Source organism: Anomaloglossus baeobatrachus, chromosome 8, assembly GCF_048569485.1.
Source record: "Anomaloglossus baeobatrachus isolate aAnoBae1 chromosome 8, aAnoBae1.hap1, whole genome shotgun sequence".
NCBI classification, from domain to species: domain Eukaryota; kingdom Metazoa; phylum Chordata; class Amphibia; order Anura; family Aromobatidae; genus Anomaloglossus; species Anomaloglossus baeobatrachus.
Genome location: NC_134360.1, coordinates 41,507,207 through 41,522,944, shown reverse-complemented (window position 1 = coordinate 41,522,944; position 15,738 = coordinate 41,507,207). Strand labels below are relative to the sequence as shown.

Here is a 15,738-nt window from a genome sequence, read left to right as displayed (position 1 = left end):
ATCATACAGCCCTATTATACTCTGGGAAATCTGCAGAATGCAAAATTCTTACCGGGTGTTTAGAAATATTGGTCAAGTGTGCAAATATATTATCATGCTTTGTAATACTTTTTACATTTATGTTTGAATCTCCTGGATCTTTTGTGAATTATTTTGGCCCTTTTTTTTCCCCTTTCTTTGGCCAGTTTTGAGTAAATCTGCCCTTGTACATTGCTGTCGATTTTTCTATTAATTCAGCCTTTTCTTGTCTACCTTCATATTTATTTTTTTTTTACTTTTATGGATAATATATATTTACATTTTATTTATATACTATCTTAGTTTTGATATATATGTAATGCTTTAACTCCAAAATAACAGTAAATATATATATATATATATATATATATATATATATATATATATATATATACATACACACACACACACATACATATATATAGTATATTTTTTATATATATATATATATATATATAATACTGTATATATGTGTGTGTGTGTGTGTGTGTGTATGTATATATATATATATATATAACTAGAAGGTGGCCCGATTCTACGCATCGGGTATTCTAGAATTTACGTATTGTGTAGTTCATGTATGATTTTTGTTATATATATATATATAGATGTTGTTGTGTGTAGTTACCAAGTGTTTGTGTAGGCGCTGTACATGTTCTGGGTGTTGTCTGGGTGTGACGGGGGGTGAGAGCGGTGTTGTATGTGTGTTGCGTTGTTTGTGGAGCGCTGTGTGTCTGTAGCGTTGTGTGTGTGTGTTGCGCGGTTTGTGTGTGTGTGTGGGGTGTGTTTTGGGTGGAGGTATGTTTTGTGCAATGTGTGTGTTGTACGGTATGTGCGTATATTTGTGTGTGCCGCGGTGTTTGTGTGTTGGGTGTTGTGTGTGTGCGGCGTTGTCTGTGTGTGTGGGTGTCTGTGTAGGGCAGTTGTTTGTGGTTCCCAGTGTGTGTGTGTGTGGTGTGTTGTGCAGTGCGCGCGTGTGTGTGTGTGTGTGTTGGGGGGAGGTGTGCACTTCCCATCGTGCTCCATCCCCTATGCTGCGCACCCCCCATCGTGCTCCATCTCCCATGCTGTGCACTCCCAAACGTGCTCCATCCGCCATGCTGCGCACTCCCAAACGTGCTCCATCCGCCATGCTGCGCACTCCCAAACGTGCTCCATCCGCCATACTCCGCACTCCCCATCGTGCTCCATCCCCAATGCAGCGCACTCCCCATCGTGCTCCATCCCCTATGCTGCACACCCCCCATCGTGCTCCATCTCCCATGCTGCGCACTCCCAAACGTGCTCCATCCGCCATGCTGCGCACTCCCAAACGTGCTCCATCCGCCATACTCCGCACTCCCCATCGTGCTGCATCCCCCATGCTGCGCACTCCCAAACGTGCTCCATCCGCCATGCTGCGCACTCCCAAACGTGCTCCATCCGCCATGCTGCGCACTCCCAAACGTGCTCCATCGGCCATGCTGCGCACTCCCAAACGTGCTCCATCCGCCATGCTGCGCACTCCCAAACGTGCTCCATCCGCCATGCTGCGCACTCCCAAACGTGCTCCATCCCCCATGCTGCGCACCCCCCATCGTGCTCCATCCCCCATGCTGCGCACCCCCCATCGTGCTCCATCCCCCATGCTGCACCAGCATCAGCCTCTCTACCCGCAGCATCAGCCTCTCTGCCCGCAGCATCAGCCTCTCTCCTTACAGCATCAGCCTCTCTACCCGCAGCATCAGCCTCTCTCCTCCCAGCATCAGCCTCTCTCCTCCCAGCATCAGCCTCTCTCCTCCCAGCATCAGCCTCTCTCCTCCCAGCATCAGCCTCTCTCCTCCCAGCATCAGCCTCTCTGTCCCCAGCATCAGCCTCTGTCCCCAGCATCAGCCTCTCTGTCCCCAGCATCAGCCTCTCTGTCCCCAGCATCAGCCTCTCTCCTCCCAGCATCAGCCTTTTCTGTCCCCAGCATCAGCCTCTCTCCTCCCAGCATCAGCCTTTTCTGTCCCTAGCATCAGCCTCTCTCCTCCCAGCATCAGCCTCTCTCCTCCCAGCCTACCCCAGCCTCAGCCTCCCCCAGCATCAGCCTCTCTCCTCCCAGCATCAGCCTCTCTCCTCCCAGCATCAGCCTCTCTCCTCCCACCATCAGCCTTTTCTGTCCCCAGCATCAGCCTCTCTCCTCCCAGCCTACCCCAGCCTCAGCCTCCCCCAGCATCAGCCTCTCTCCTCCCAGCATCAGCCTCTCTCTTCCCAGCATCAGCCTCTCTCCTCCCAGCCTACCCCAGCCTCAGCCTCCCCCAGCATCAGCCTCTCTCCTCCCAGCATCAGCCTCTCTCCTCCCAGCATCAGCCTCTCTCCTCCCAGCCTACCCCAGCCTCAGCCTCCCCCAGCATCAGCCTCTCTCCTCCCAGCATCAGCCTTTTCGGTCCCCAGCATCAGCCTCTCTCCTCCCAGCCTACCCCAGCCTCAGCCTCCCCCAGCATCAGCCTCTCTTCTCTCAGCCTCCCCATCCCAGCCTTCCCCAGGATCAGCCTCTCTCCTCCCAGCCTCCTCCAGCACGCCGTGCTCCTCTGCCGACACTCACAGATCCGATCGCATACACTCACACACACCCACACACACCCGATTGCATACACTCACACACACCCGATTGCATACACTCACACACACCCGATCGCATACACTCACACACACCCGATCGCATACACTCACACACACACACATTGACGATATTGCACATACGCGCTCACACTCACAACATCCGGAGATACCTCATGCTTCTGGCCATGTGATCCTCCGGCAGGTCCTGGAAGCTCACAGCACAGTATCGCCGTCGAGAAGCAAGCGATATCCCAGGATGTTGTGAGTATGTGGCTGCGATGTGATGTGTGTGTGAGAGTGAGTGTGATCTGATGTGTGTGTGTGTGTGTGTGTGCTGTTATGTGTGTGCGTGTGTGTATGTTCCGCCGCTGCGGGACCTTGATGCGCTGGTAACTATGCTACCATGGTTACCAGCGTATCTCGTCCCCCGCTCGCACGGGAGCCCACACCAGCATACTCCGGCAGCCCCAGCAATGCGAGGGTATGTGTCGGCTGGTTTGGCGGCGTACGCTGATGTGGGCTCCAAGGGGTACAGTACTCACCTTGTAGTCGTGGCTCCGTGACCGTGTCGGTTCGGGGAATGCGTGGGGGGGCGGGGCCAGAGCTAGCGTGCATTGCGTGAGGGGGGCGGGGCGTGGCCGAGTTGCCAATGCCTGCAGGGTGCCGGGGCGAGAGGCCAATCTGTGGGGGGGGGCGGAGCCTGGGCGAGCGGCCGGCCAATCCGTGTGGGGGCACAGCCTGGGCGAGCGGCCAATCCGTGCGGGGGGGCGGGGCCATGGCGAGCCCAGCGGCCAATCAGCTTTGTGTCACCGTAAGGACACAATTTTGGAGCAAGACAGACAGACAGATAGACAGACAGACAGAATAAGGCAATTATATATATACACCGTATTTTTCGGACGCACTGGACCATAAAACGCACGCTGGTTTTAGAGGAGGAAAATAGGAAAATAAAATTTTAAGCAAAAAATGTGGTCATGACACACTGTTATGGGGCGAGGATCTGCTGCCGACACTGTTATGGGGTTATGTCCTGCTCATATACTCCCCAGCCTGCTCATATACTCCCCAGCCTGCTCATATACTCCCCAGCCTGCTCATATACTCCCCAGCCTGCTCATATACTCCCCAGCCTGCTCATATACTCTCCAGCCTGCTCATATACTCTCCAGCCTGCTCCTATACTCTCCAGCCTGCTCCTATACTCTCCAGCCTGCTCCTATACTCTCCAGCCTGCTCCTATACTCCTCAGCCTGCTCATATACTCCCCAGCCTGCTCATATACTCCCCAGCCTGCTCATATACTCCCCAGCCTGCTCATATACTCCCCTGTTTGCTCATATACTCTCCAGCCTGCTCATATACTCTCCAGCCTGCTCATATACTCCCCAGCCTGCTCATATACTCCCCAGCCTGCTCATATACTCCCCAGCCTGCTCATATACTCCCCAGCCTGCTCATATACTCCCCAGCCTGCTCATATACTCCCCAGCCTGCTCATATACTCCCCAGCCTGCTCATATACTCCCCAGCCTGCTCATATACTCCCCAGCCTGCTCATATACTCCCCAGCCTGCTCATATACTCTCCAGCCTGCTCATATACTCTCCAGCCTGCTCATAATATACCCCTATACTGCTTATATGCCCTCATCCTGATGTATGGCCGCATCCTGTGGCACATAAAAAAAAAAATAAACGTTCATACTCACCTTACCTCACCTCACTCCCTGCAGCATCGCTCCTCCTCCGTCTGTGTCAGCGGCAGCGCGGCTGTGTGGAGCCGTCCCCGTTCCTCTGCAGCATCGCGATGTCCTCCAGTCTATGCCGGCGGCTGCGTGTGGACACGTGCGCACAGCGATGACGTCATCGCTGTGCATGCCGCTAGTCTCCACGCAAGTCAGCTGACAGGAGGAGATTGTGATGCTGCAGGGGAACGGTGAGTAATGTGTACTGATTCACTGCCCCCCACGCTGATGATGATGCACGGGGGGCAGTGAATACAGCCGCACATGATCACTCGAGGCTGCAGTTGCCAGGGGTGATCATGCAGCAGGCTGTTTATCCCCCGCCCATCATCCCGCCCACCTGTCAGTGCCTGCTTCAGCGCTGAGAAATGATGGGCGGAGGATGGGTGTGCATATTAAATGAGCGGGTCCACGTGGTCACGGCAGGCTGTTATAACCTGCTCGTGCCCCCGTTGACCCTCATTCCCTGCAGCCCTATATTCAGACCATAAGACGCACCCACCACTTTCCCCCAACATTTGGGGGGGAAAAAGTGTGTCTTATGGTCCGAAAAATACGGTATGTGTGTATATATATACACACACACACACACACACACACACACACACACACACACACACACACACACATATTATATATATCTATATACATATATAATATACTAGAAGGTGGCCCGATTCTACGCATCGGGTATTCTAGAATTTACGTATTGTGTAGTTCATGTATGATTTTTGTTATATATATATATAGATGTTGTTGTGTGTAGTTACCAAGTGTTTGTGTAGGGGCTGTACATGTTCTGGGTGTTGTCTGGGTGTGGCGGGGGGTGAGAGCGGTGTTGTATGTGTGTTGCGTTGTTTGTGGAGCGCTGTGTGTCTGTAACGTTGTGTGTGTGTGGTGTGTTTTGGGGGGAGGTATGTTTTGTGCAGTGTGTGTGTTGTGCGGTATGTGCGTATATTTGTGTGTGCCGCGGTGTTTGTGTGTTGGGTGTTGTGTGTGTGCAGCGTTGTCTGTGTGTGTGTGTGTGGGTGTCTGTGTAGGGCAGTTGTTTGTGGCTCCCAGTGTGTGTGTGTGTGGTGTGTTGTGCAGTGCGCGTGTGTGTGTGTGTTGGGGGAGGTGTGCACTTCCCATTGTGCTCCATCCCCCATGCAGCGCACTCCCCATCGTGCTCCATCCCCCATGCAGCGCACTCCCCATCGTGCTCCATCCCCTATGCTGCGCACCCCCCATCATGCTCCATCTCCCATGCTGTGCACTGCCAAACGTGCTCCATCCGCCATGCTGCGCACTCCCAAACGTGCTCCATCCACCATGCTGCGCACTCCCGAATGTGCTCCATCCGCCATGCTGCGCACTCCCAAACGTGCTCCATCCGCCATACTCCGCACTCCCCATCGTGCTCCATCCCCCATGCAGCGCACTCCCCATCGTGCTCCATCCCCTATGCTGCGCACCCCCCATCGTGCTCCATCTCCCATGCTGCGCACTCCCAAACGTGGTCCATCTCCCATGCTGCGCACTCCCAAACGTGCTCCATCCGCCATACTCCGCACTCCCCATCGTGCTGCATCCCCCATGCTGTGCACTCCCAAACGTGCTCCATCCGCTATGCTGCGCACTCCCAAACGTGCTCCATCCCCCATGCTGCGCACTCCCAAACGTGCTCCAACCGCCATGCTGCGCACTCCCAAACGTGCTCCATCTCCCATGCTGCGCACCCCCCATCGTCCTCCATCCCCCATGCTGCACCAGCATCAGCCTCTCTCCTCCCAGCATCAGCCTCTCTGCCCGCAGCATCAGCCTCTCTCCTCCCAGCATCAGCCTCTCTACCCGCAGCATCAGCCTCTCTCCTCCCAGCATCAGCCTCTCTGTCCCCAGCATCAGCCTCTCTCCTCCCAGCATCAGCCTCTCTCCTCCCAGCATCAGCCTTTTCTGTCCCCAGCATCAGCCTCTCTCCTCCCAGCATCAGCCTTTTCTGTCCCTAGCGTCAGCCTCTCTCCTCCCAGCATCAGCCTCTCTCCTCCCAGCATCAGCCTCTCTCCTCCCAGCCTCCCCCAGCCTCAGCCTCCCCCAGCATCAGCCTCTCTCCTCCCAGCCTACCCCAGCCTCAGCCTCCCCCAGCATCAGCCTCTCTCCTCCCAGCATCAGCCTTTTCGGTCCCCAGCATCAGCCTCTCTCCTCCCAGCCTACCCCAGCCTCAGCCTCCCCCAGCATCAGCCTCTCTTCTCTCAGCCTCCCCATCCCAGCCTTCCCCAGGATCAGCCTCTCTCCTCCCAGCCTCCTCCAGCACGCCGTGCTCCTCTGCCGACACTCACAGATCCGATCGCATACACTCACACACACCCACACACACCTGATCGCATGCACTCACACACACCCGATCGCATACACTCACACACACCCGATCGCATACACTCACACACACCCGATCGCATACACTCACACACACCCGATCGCATACACTCACACACACCCGATCGCATACACTCACACACACACACATTGCCGATATTGCACATACGCGCTCATACTCACAACATCCGGAGATACCACATGCTTCTGGCCATGTGATCCTCCGGCAGGTCCTGGAAGCTCACAGCACAGTATCGCTGCCGAGAAGCAAGCGATATCCCAGGATGTTGTGAGTGTGTGGATGCGATGTGATGTGTGTGTGAGGTGTGTGTGAGAGTGAGTGTGATCTGATGTGTGTGTGTGTGTGTGTGTGTGTGTGTGTATGTGTGTGTGTGTGCGGTTATGTGTGTGCGTGTGTGTATGTTCCGCCGCTGCAGGACCTTGATGCGCTGGTAACTATGCTACCATGGTTACCAGCGTATCTCGTCCCCCGCTCGCACGGGAGCCCACACCAGCATACGCCGGCCAGCCCCAGCAATGCGAGGGTATGTGTCGGCTGGGTTGGCGGCGTACGCTGATGTGGGCTCCCAGGGGTACAGTACTCACCTGGTAGTCGTGGCTCCGTGACCGTGTCGGTTCGGGGAATGCGTGGGGGGGCGGGGCCAGAGCTAGCGTGCATTGCGTGAGGGGGGCGGGGCGTGGCCGAGTTGCCAATGCCTGCAGGGTGCCAGGGCGAGAGGCCAATCTGTGGGGGGGGGCGGCCGGCCAATCCGTGTGGGGGCGCAGCCTGGGCGAGCGGCCAATCCGTGCGGGGGGGCGGTGCCATGGCGAGCCCAGCGGCCAATCAGCTTTGTGTCACCGTAAGGACACAATTTTGGAGCAAGACAGACAGACAGACAGAATAAGGCAATTATATATATAGATGTGTGTGTGTATGTATGTATGTATGTATGTATGTATATATATATAATATACACACACACATATTTTTTATATATATATATATATATATAATATGCGTGTGTGTGTATATGTATGTATATATATATATATATATATATATATATATATATATATATATATATATATATATATATATATATATATATACACACGTACACACATATTTTATATATATATATATATATATATATATATATATATATATATATATATATATATATATATATATATATATATATATATATATATATATATATATAATATGTGTGTGTATGTATGTATATATATGTATATATATTCTAAAAAAAAAATTTGGGGGAGGGGGGCAAATAGGTTGCTCATTGAATATAAAATATAATGCTGCTCAGAGTGGTATAAAATAAGAATATAATCAGTAATCAGATGTTTACCCAGGCCCTGCTGGTCTGTGCTTGGAAATTGCAGGATTTTTTGCTCAGCCAATCATTGATGGAGGCGGGTTGCAGCTGTAGCCAGTGATTGGTGAGTGGGCGTTTCCTGCTACCTTCACTGTGTAGAAGCCAGCAGGGACCAGGTAAACCTCAGGAGATGAGCTGCGGTAGATCGGTGAGGGTTTTTAACCATTTTCTTATTTTATACTTTTTTAATAGAAAAGCTGAAAGAAATAAAGTGTCATGGTGGTAGAAACTCATCACCTACAACTACTCCACTCATCATGGTAATACCTCCTGGCATATCGCATGACGGCTACAAGTCTTTCTCCTCGTTCTGGGCATTGAGTAACCCGGAGTGAGTTTTCTGAGCTGACCATTAATCATCACCCCCCTCTTCTACTTATTTTCCAGCCATGTAAAATATTCAGTAACTTCTTACCTTTCAAATGAAAATCACGCTGTGCCAAAATCTACAATGTTAACACCTTTTCTCCACTGTGATTTGCTTGACAGCACGCTGATGGAAATTGTTCCTATACATAACATTTTTACTTATTGTGAACTTGCTGAAGCAGAGCTGAACCCCATACTGAAATACAGCAAAGGATACAGAGTTTACAAAAAAAAATTTAGTTGTTTTTTTTTTTGTTAGACTTTTATTTCCAATCTTTGACTTGTGGAGATTGAATGTGTTGCAGTGATACTGGAAATGCTGGGTTGAGAAGAAGGCTCTATGTAACTATTGAAATATGGAGCTCTCTATTGCAAATGTTCATTTAACTGAAGAAAAACATGGGCTTCTCTCCTCCCTCACAAGTTAAAACTGCCTCTGGTGCACATACCAATCTAATATGTCTAGGAATTGTCTAAATTCTCCTTTTTTATTATACACCCGCATTCTGCCAGCTCCATAGGTGCTGGAACTTTATTTTCCCGAGCTTAGCAGTATGCATTGTCCAATAGTTTGTATGCCCTGACCTGATAGTATGCCTCTCTGCTAAGCTGATATTCATTGTAATAGAAGGCGACAGATTTGCTCCACTTCTTATAGAGCAGGGTTGGGGAACCTTTTTTCTGCCGGGGGGCCATTTGGAAATGTCTACCAACCTTCGAGGGCCGCACAAAATTATCACTGTGAAAATGACCCTGCTATATTTGACCAAACAATTAATTAACTCCCTTACTGTGGCGGCCGGAGCTGCTTGTCTTTGGTGCAGCCTTGGTGTTTGGTGATACTAATCATGTTTCTTCTCACAGATGCTTTTTCAAGTTTGTCTCTGTCTGGAGCACAGTCAACTCTTTGTGATAAGATTGGTAAATCATATACATCCCATAACAGATGCTGTATATACATTACAGGAGACGCTGGAGGCACAAATATCACATAGGAGACACTGGGACTGCTGTATATACATCACAGGAGACACTGAGGGCACATACATCACATGAGATATACATGTCCCCAGCCCCTCCTGTGATGTAAATGTCCCCAGCCCCTCCTGTGATGTAAATGTCCCCAGCCCCTCTTGTGATGTATATGTGCCCGCATCAATCGCTGTAGAGGGACATGAATCCGCCTCACTCCCTGTAGAGGGACATGAATCCGCCTCACTTCCTGTAGAGGGACATGGATCCGCCTCACTTCCTGTAGAGGGACATGAATCCACCTCACTTCCTGTAGAGGGACATGGATCCTTCTCAGTTTCTGTAGAGGGACATGGATCCGCCTCACTTCCTGTAGAGGGACATGGATCCGCCTCACTTCCTGTAGAGGGACATGGATTCGCAACACTTCCTGTAGAGGGACATGGAACTGCCTCACTTCCTGTAGAGGGACATGGATCCGTCGCAGTTTCTATTGAGGGACATGGATCCGCCTCACTTCCTGTATAGGAACATGAATCACCTTACTTCCTGTAGAGGGACATGGATCCTTCTCAGTTTCTGTAGAGGGACATGGATCCGCCTCACTTCCTATAGAGGGACATGGATCCGCCTCACTTCCTGTAGAGGGACATGGATCTGTCTCAATTTCTGTAGAGGAACATGGATCCGCTTCACTTCCTGTAGAGGGACATGGATCCGCCTTACTTCCTGTAGAGGGACATGGAACTGCCTCACTTCCTGTAGAGGGAAATGGATCCACCTTATTTCCTGTAGAGGGACATGGATCAGCCTAACTTCCTGCAGAAGGACATGGATCCGCCTCACTTCCTGCAGAGTGACATTGATTCGCTTCACGTCCTTTAGAGGGAGATGGATTGATCTCACTTTCTGTAGAGGGACATAGGATCCACCTCACTCCCTGTGAGATCTGCTGCTACTTCCTGTAAAGAGAGACAAAGATCTGATCCTACCTCTTGTAGAGAGACATGGATCCCCCTCCACTTCCTTTAGAATTACATGGATTTTCCCCCACTTCCTTTAGAATGTCATGGATCAACCCCACTTCCTTTAGAAGGACATTGATCTGCTTTCCCTTCCTTTAGAAGGCCATGGATCCGCTTAGAATGACATGGATCTGCCCCACTTCCTTTTAGAATGCCATGGATCCTCCCCACTTCCTGTATGACATGGATCTGCCCCTACTTCCTGTAAAAGGACATGGATCCACCGCTATTTCCTTTTAAAAAAAAAAAAAAATGGATCCGCCTCCACTTCCTTTAGAAGAACATGGATCCGCCTCATCTTCCTGTAGAAGAACATGGATCCACCCCCACTTCCTGTAGAAGAACATGGATCTGCCCCCACTTCCTGTAGAAGAACATGGATCCGCCTCCTCTTCCTGTAGAAGAACATGGATCCGCCCCCACTTCCTGTAGAAGAACATGGATCCGCCCCCACTTCCTGTAGAAGAACATGGATCCGCCCCCACTTCCTGTAGAAGAACATGGATCCGCCCCTACTTCCTGTAGGCGGACATGGATCCACTCCCACTTCCCGCGATCCATCTTGGTGACTTGCAAATTGATCACATTGTCTATCTAATAAGATTATCTGAAAATACAGTGAAAATGTATCCCCCTCCACTTCCTTTTAGAATGCTATGGATCCGCCCCACTTTCTGTAAAAGGATATGGATCCAACCCTATTTCCTGTAAAAAAAAAAATGGATCTGCCCCACTTCCTGCCTGGTTTCATGTAATACCCGCAGGAATCGCCACCATGGCCAATGGTTGCTGCAGAAAAGTTTAAAAAAAAATGACTGGCGAGCACCAGGAAAGTGGAGGGACTGGACCATGTGATTTCTAACAGGCAAACATTCAGTATTTTTTATTTTATCACATCACCTTCTATTAGAATAGTTTTTAAAAATCACCGACGAACCTTTTAGGATTTCCTAACGAGCAGTTATATAGAGCTTTTTTTCACCATTTGGTTGAATATGTAAGTGATTGTCTCCATGGGGAGCACAGGAGAAGACTTTCCGTAGTTTTTTCTTGAAGGGGTATTCACCATTTGACCCCTCTTTTCCATAAATACCAATAGGATATATGAAACCACCACTCAGGACCCCCTTATAGAAGCCACAGGGAGAGGTCTAGTAGGAAAGAGTAGACCTGATAGTTTTACCAACTACTGCTAGATATTTGTGGTGGCTCTCTACAGGGTCTGCTTCCCAAAAGCTAAGACGTCATGGTGGTCCTGAACTCCGTTCCAAAAATCATAAAGCAAAATACCGTATTTTAATAAAATGCATCGGATTATAAGATGCACCCCAAATTTAGAGGAGGAAAATAGGAAAAAATGATTTTTAGTGTTAAAATGAAGGTCCTTCTTATAATCTTAGTGCGTCTTAATTCTAATGCTCACCAGGGGAGAGCGGCGGTGTTGGAGTGGCTCAGGAAGGTCACCGGATGCAGGGCGATGCTGCAGGATCAGAGGAGGGGGTGTTGCGGCTTAGGAGGGTTGGCGATACTGCGGGCTCGGGGGTGTCACGGTGTCAGCGGGCAGCAATGATCTGCCGTCAGGCTGCAGGGGTGTCACGGCAGCGGGCACTATTGATCTGCCGGTGGGCTGCAGGGATGTCACTGCAGTGGAGCCACTCAGGAGGGTCACAGGATGGGGTGTCTCAGTGGAGGGTGTCATTGATCTGACTGTGGGCTCCGTTGAATCGCCGGCGGTTGATGCGATGGACTTCAAGAAAATGGCCGCAGAGGCGGCGCGTGCACAGATAAGTCTCCACAGTCATTTTCTTGAAGTTCATCACGACAATCTGCACACGCGCTGCCTCCATGGCCATTGTTCTGAATTCCATCGCAACAATCTGCGTATGCGCCGCCTCCATGGCCATTGTCCTGAAGTCCATCGCAACAATCTGCGCATGCGCCGCCTCCATGGCCATTTTCTTGAAGTTCATTGTGACAGTCTGCGCACGCGCCGCCTCCATAGCCATTGTATTGAAGTCCATCGCGACAATCTGCGCACGCGCCGCCTCCATGGCCATTTTCTTGAAGTCAATCTCGTCAACCGAGGGCGATTCAATGGTGCCCGCAGTCAGCTCAATGCACTCTTCGCCGAAACACCCCATCCTGTGACCCTTCTGAGTCGCTCCACTGCAGTGACACACCCACAGCCCACCAGCAGATAAATGGCACCCGCCGCCACTGTGACACTCCCACAGCCCGCTGGCAGATCAATAGCGCCCACCGCAGCAACACCCCCGAGCCATCCTCTGACCCTCCTGAGTCACTCCACTGCTCCTCCGAGCCCTCAGTATCACTGACCCTGCCTCTTATGACCTCGCTTCACCACTGCCACCCCGGAAAGCCATAACCGGCTTGTAAGACACACCCAAAAACATTGGTAAGCCCCTTTTGGAATTTAGTTATTTGAAAAAATGTTCCTGTCCCCAGTTTCCCTGTAATTAATAATAGAGGGGCACGATTTTCACCTCAACTGGAGCTGCAGCTTCTTAACCCAAGGCGTAAAACCATCGTTTAACCACTTTGCCAAAGCCTCCTCTCCAGGGGGCGCATCCATCCATTACAAGTCCCGAAGAACATATTTTACTCTGCAATTTTATTTCCATTTACATCCATCATTTTTTGGCTCTTATTTCTGCGAGACATAAGTAACATTTTTTGTGAATGTCCCCAAGCTGGGCCGAGAATGTGTCATGTTACCCTCTCTGCAAATTCACGCCGCAAGAGGACTCGATCCGGTGTGTCTGCGGGGCTTCCGTTTAAGATTACAAAAATATTCAAGGAGGAAAGTAGCAGTTGCATAGCAAGGACCTCTGCGCTCCGAGGCGGTGTCCGGTGTCCTGTGATCATAAGCGGCCTCGAGAGGAGGCCATTCATTGCTTTACTTTAAGCCTCCATCGGAAGCCAAGCTTCCCAGAGATGCGGAATAAGAGGGGAAGGCAGAGAGCCAACGGGCAAAATGAAAGCTGGGAAAACAGCATTTAACTAGATGTCCCGCTTCCACCGGCTGCCAAAATTTCTAGAAACGGATGGTATACAAGACGCCTCTTGGCCCTCCCTCCTTTCTCTTTGTGTTTTTGGTAGTTTTTTTAGGCACTGCAGTGTAGGAAGTAACATGGAGCGTCGGGAGACAAAGAGGGGTCCATGGATTGTGTTTACATTGGTTTCTACGCACGGGGCTGTTCAGGGAACGAAAACATCAGACTGAGACTCTAGCTCCGCAGGCCGCCTGGATCCGACCCAGCGCTGGCTGCCGACCGCGTAGGTGTTAACCCCTTGCATTGTTTCTTCCAGCATTAGAGGGGTTAACGCCAGCTGTTTCAAGGCAAAGAAATGCTGACCAGTCAGCTTTGACAGCGAAGAATTTGAATAACAGATCGTTGTAGGATGTAGAAGGCCATATACCGGCCCGGTAACGATACTGGATGCACTCTCTTTATTGATGACTTTAGTCCATGTCTCTTGTATTATTTGGGGTGGATATAGATTGATCTACAGTCGTCTTTCTCGAGGAAGCAGGGGGAAATGTAGACATTGAAGTTCACGGATTAAATTTTTGAGCAGGTAGATATTTGGGATTTGACAATGGTCAGACTGGACATTGCAGATGACTATCGAAAGGCTGGAGAGGGTCGGGTTTGTAGGATAAATCTATCTTGAGTTATGTTATATGGTCTTCCTTGTTTGACTGATCTCCAAGAAGAGTACGGATGGGTGCACACGATCCAGACATGTTGCGTCCTGAACGCAACGTGTCCTTTCCTGTGGGGCAGCGAGTGCTTTCTGCCAAGACTGCAGCGGCCTCTGCTCACGATCAGGGTTTGGGCTGGTGCAGACTTTGTCCATGTTCGCGAGTGCTTTCTGCAGAAGATCATAGCAGCCGGTGCCCACAATCAGGGTTTGGGCTGCTGCAGACTTTGTCCATGTTTGTGAGTGCTTTCTGCAAAGACCGTAGCGGCCTGTGCCCATGATCAGGGTTCGAGCTGCTGCAGACTTTGTCCATGTTTGCGAGTGCTTTCTGCAAAGACTGCAGCGGCCCGTGCCCACGATCAGGATTTGGGCTGGTGCAGACTTTGTCCATGTTCGCGAGTGCTTTCTGCAAAGACCGCAGCGGCCTGTGCCCACGATCAGGGTTCGAGCTGCTGCAGACTTTGTCCATGTTCGTGAGTGCTTTCTGCAGAAGACCGCAGCGGCCCATGCCCACGATCAGGGTTCGAGTTGCTGCAAACTTTGTCCATGTTCGCGAGTGCTTTCTGCAAAGACTGCAGCGGCCCGTGCCCACAATCAGGATTTGGGCTGGTGCAGACTTTGTCCATGTTCGAGAGTGCTTTCTGCAGAAGACCGCAGCGGCCCATGCCCACGATCAGGGTTCGAGTTGCTGCAAACTTTGTCCATGTTCGCGAGTGCTTTTTGCAAGACTGCAGCGGCCCGTGCCCACGATCAGGGTTTGGGCTGGTGCAGACTTTGTGTATGTTCGCGAGTCCTTTCTGCAGAAGACCGCAGCGGCCTGTGTTCACAGTCAGGGTTGGGGCTGCTGTGGAATTTGTCCGTGTTCGCGAGTGCTTTCTGTTGAAGATCTCAGCGTCCTATGCTCACGATTAGGGTTGGGGCTGCTGTGGACTTTGTCCGTGTTCTCCCGGTGGGGAACACTTGCGTCTCCGCAGCATGAATTGACATGCTGTGGCTCAGAAAGCTGCACCATATGTCATTTTACGCCGTGGAGAAAAGAAGCATCGTGGGCAGGAGATTTCTATAAATCTCATCCACTGTTCTTGTACTGTACAATGCAGCATTTTGGGACCAGCAGAAACGCGCAACGTCCAAAACACTGCTATTACTGATCATGGGCACTCACCCGAAGTATATGGACCTCAGAGGTCTGTACAGAATATTAGGTACTGCAGGTTCACAAAGGGATTACATTACAGCTGCCTGGTGAAGTCTATAGAGAGGGAGGCAGATATGCAGAGATGTGTTGCTGTTTTCTAGTAAGATTTCCCCACAGCTGGATGCACAGTCACACTGCTCGGTACGGCTGTATTATGTCCTCCATGCTGCTGCTGCTTCTGAACATGTGCTACATAGAGACAGAAGAGCAGGAATCCCTCGTGTGTGTTGTGCCTGAGCTACTACAGCATCTAGTCTTCCTCCACTAACCCAGATATAAGGAAAAATAGCCAGAAATCAAGTTATGTACACAAACGACTACTGAAATGACAGGTACAGATTAAGTAGT

General features: G+C 50.7%; 1 protein-coding gene across 1 annotated transcript in view; it reads left to right on the top strand.

The window, feature by feature from the left end:
• The window catches only part of EEFSEC (eukaryotic elongation factor, selenocysteine-tRNA specific), a 202,818-nt gene that overhangs the window by 161,968 nt on the left and 25,112 nt on the right, over positions 1–15,738 (top strand). The window lies entirely within an intron of this gene.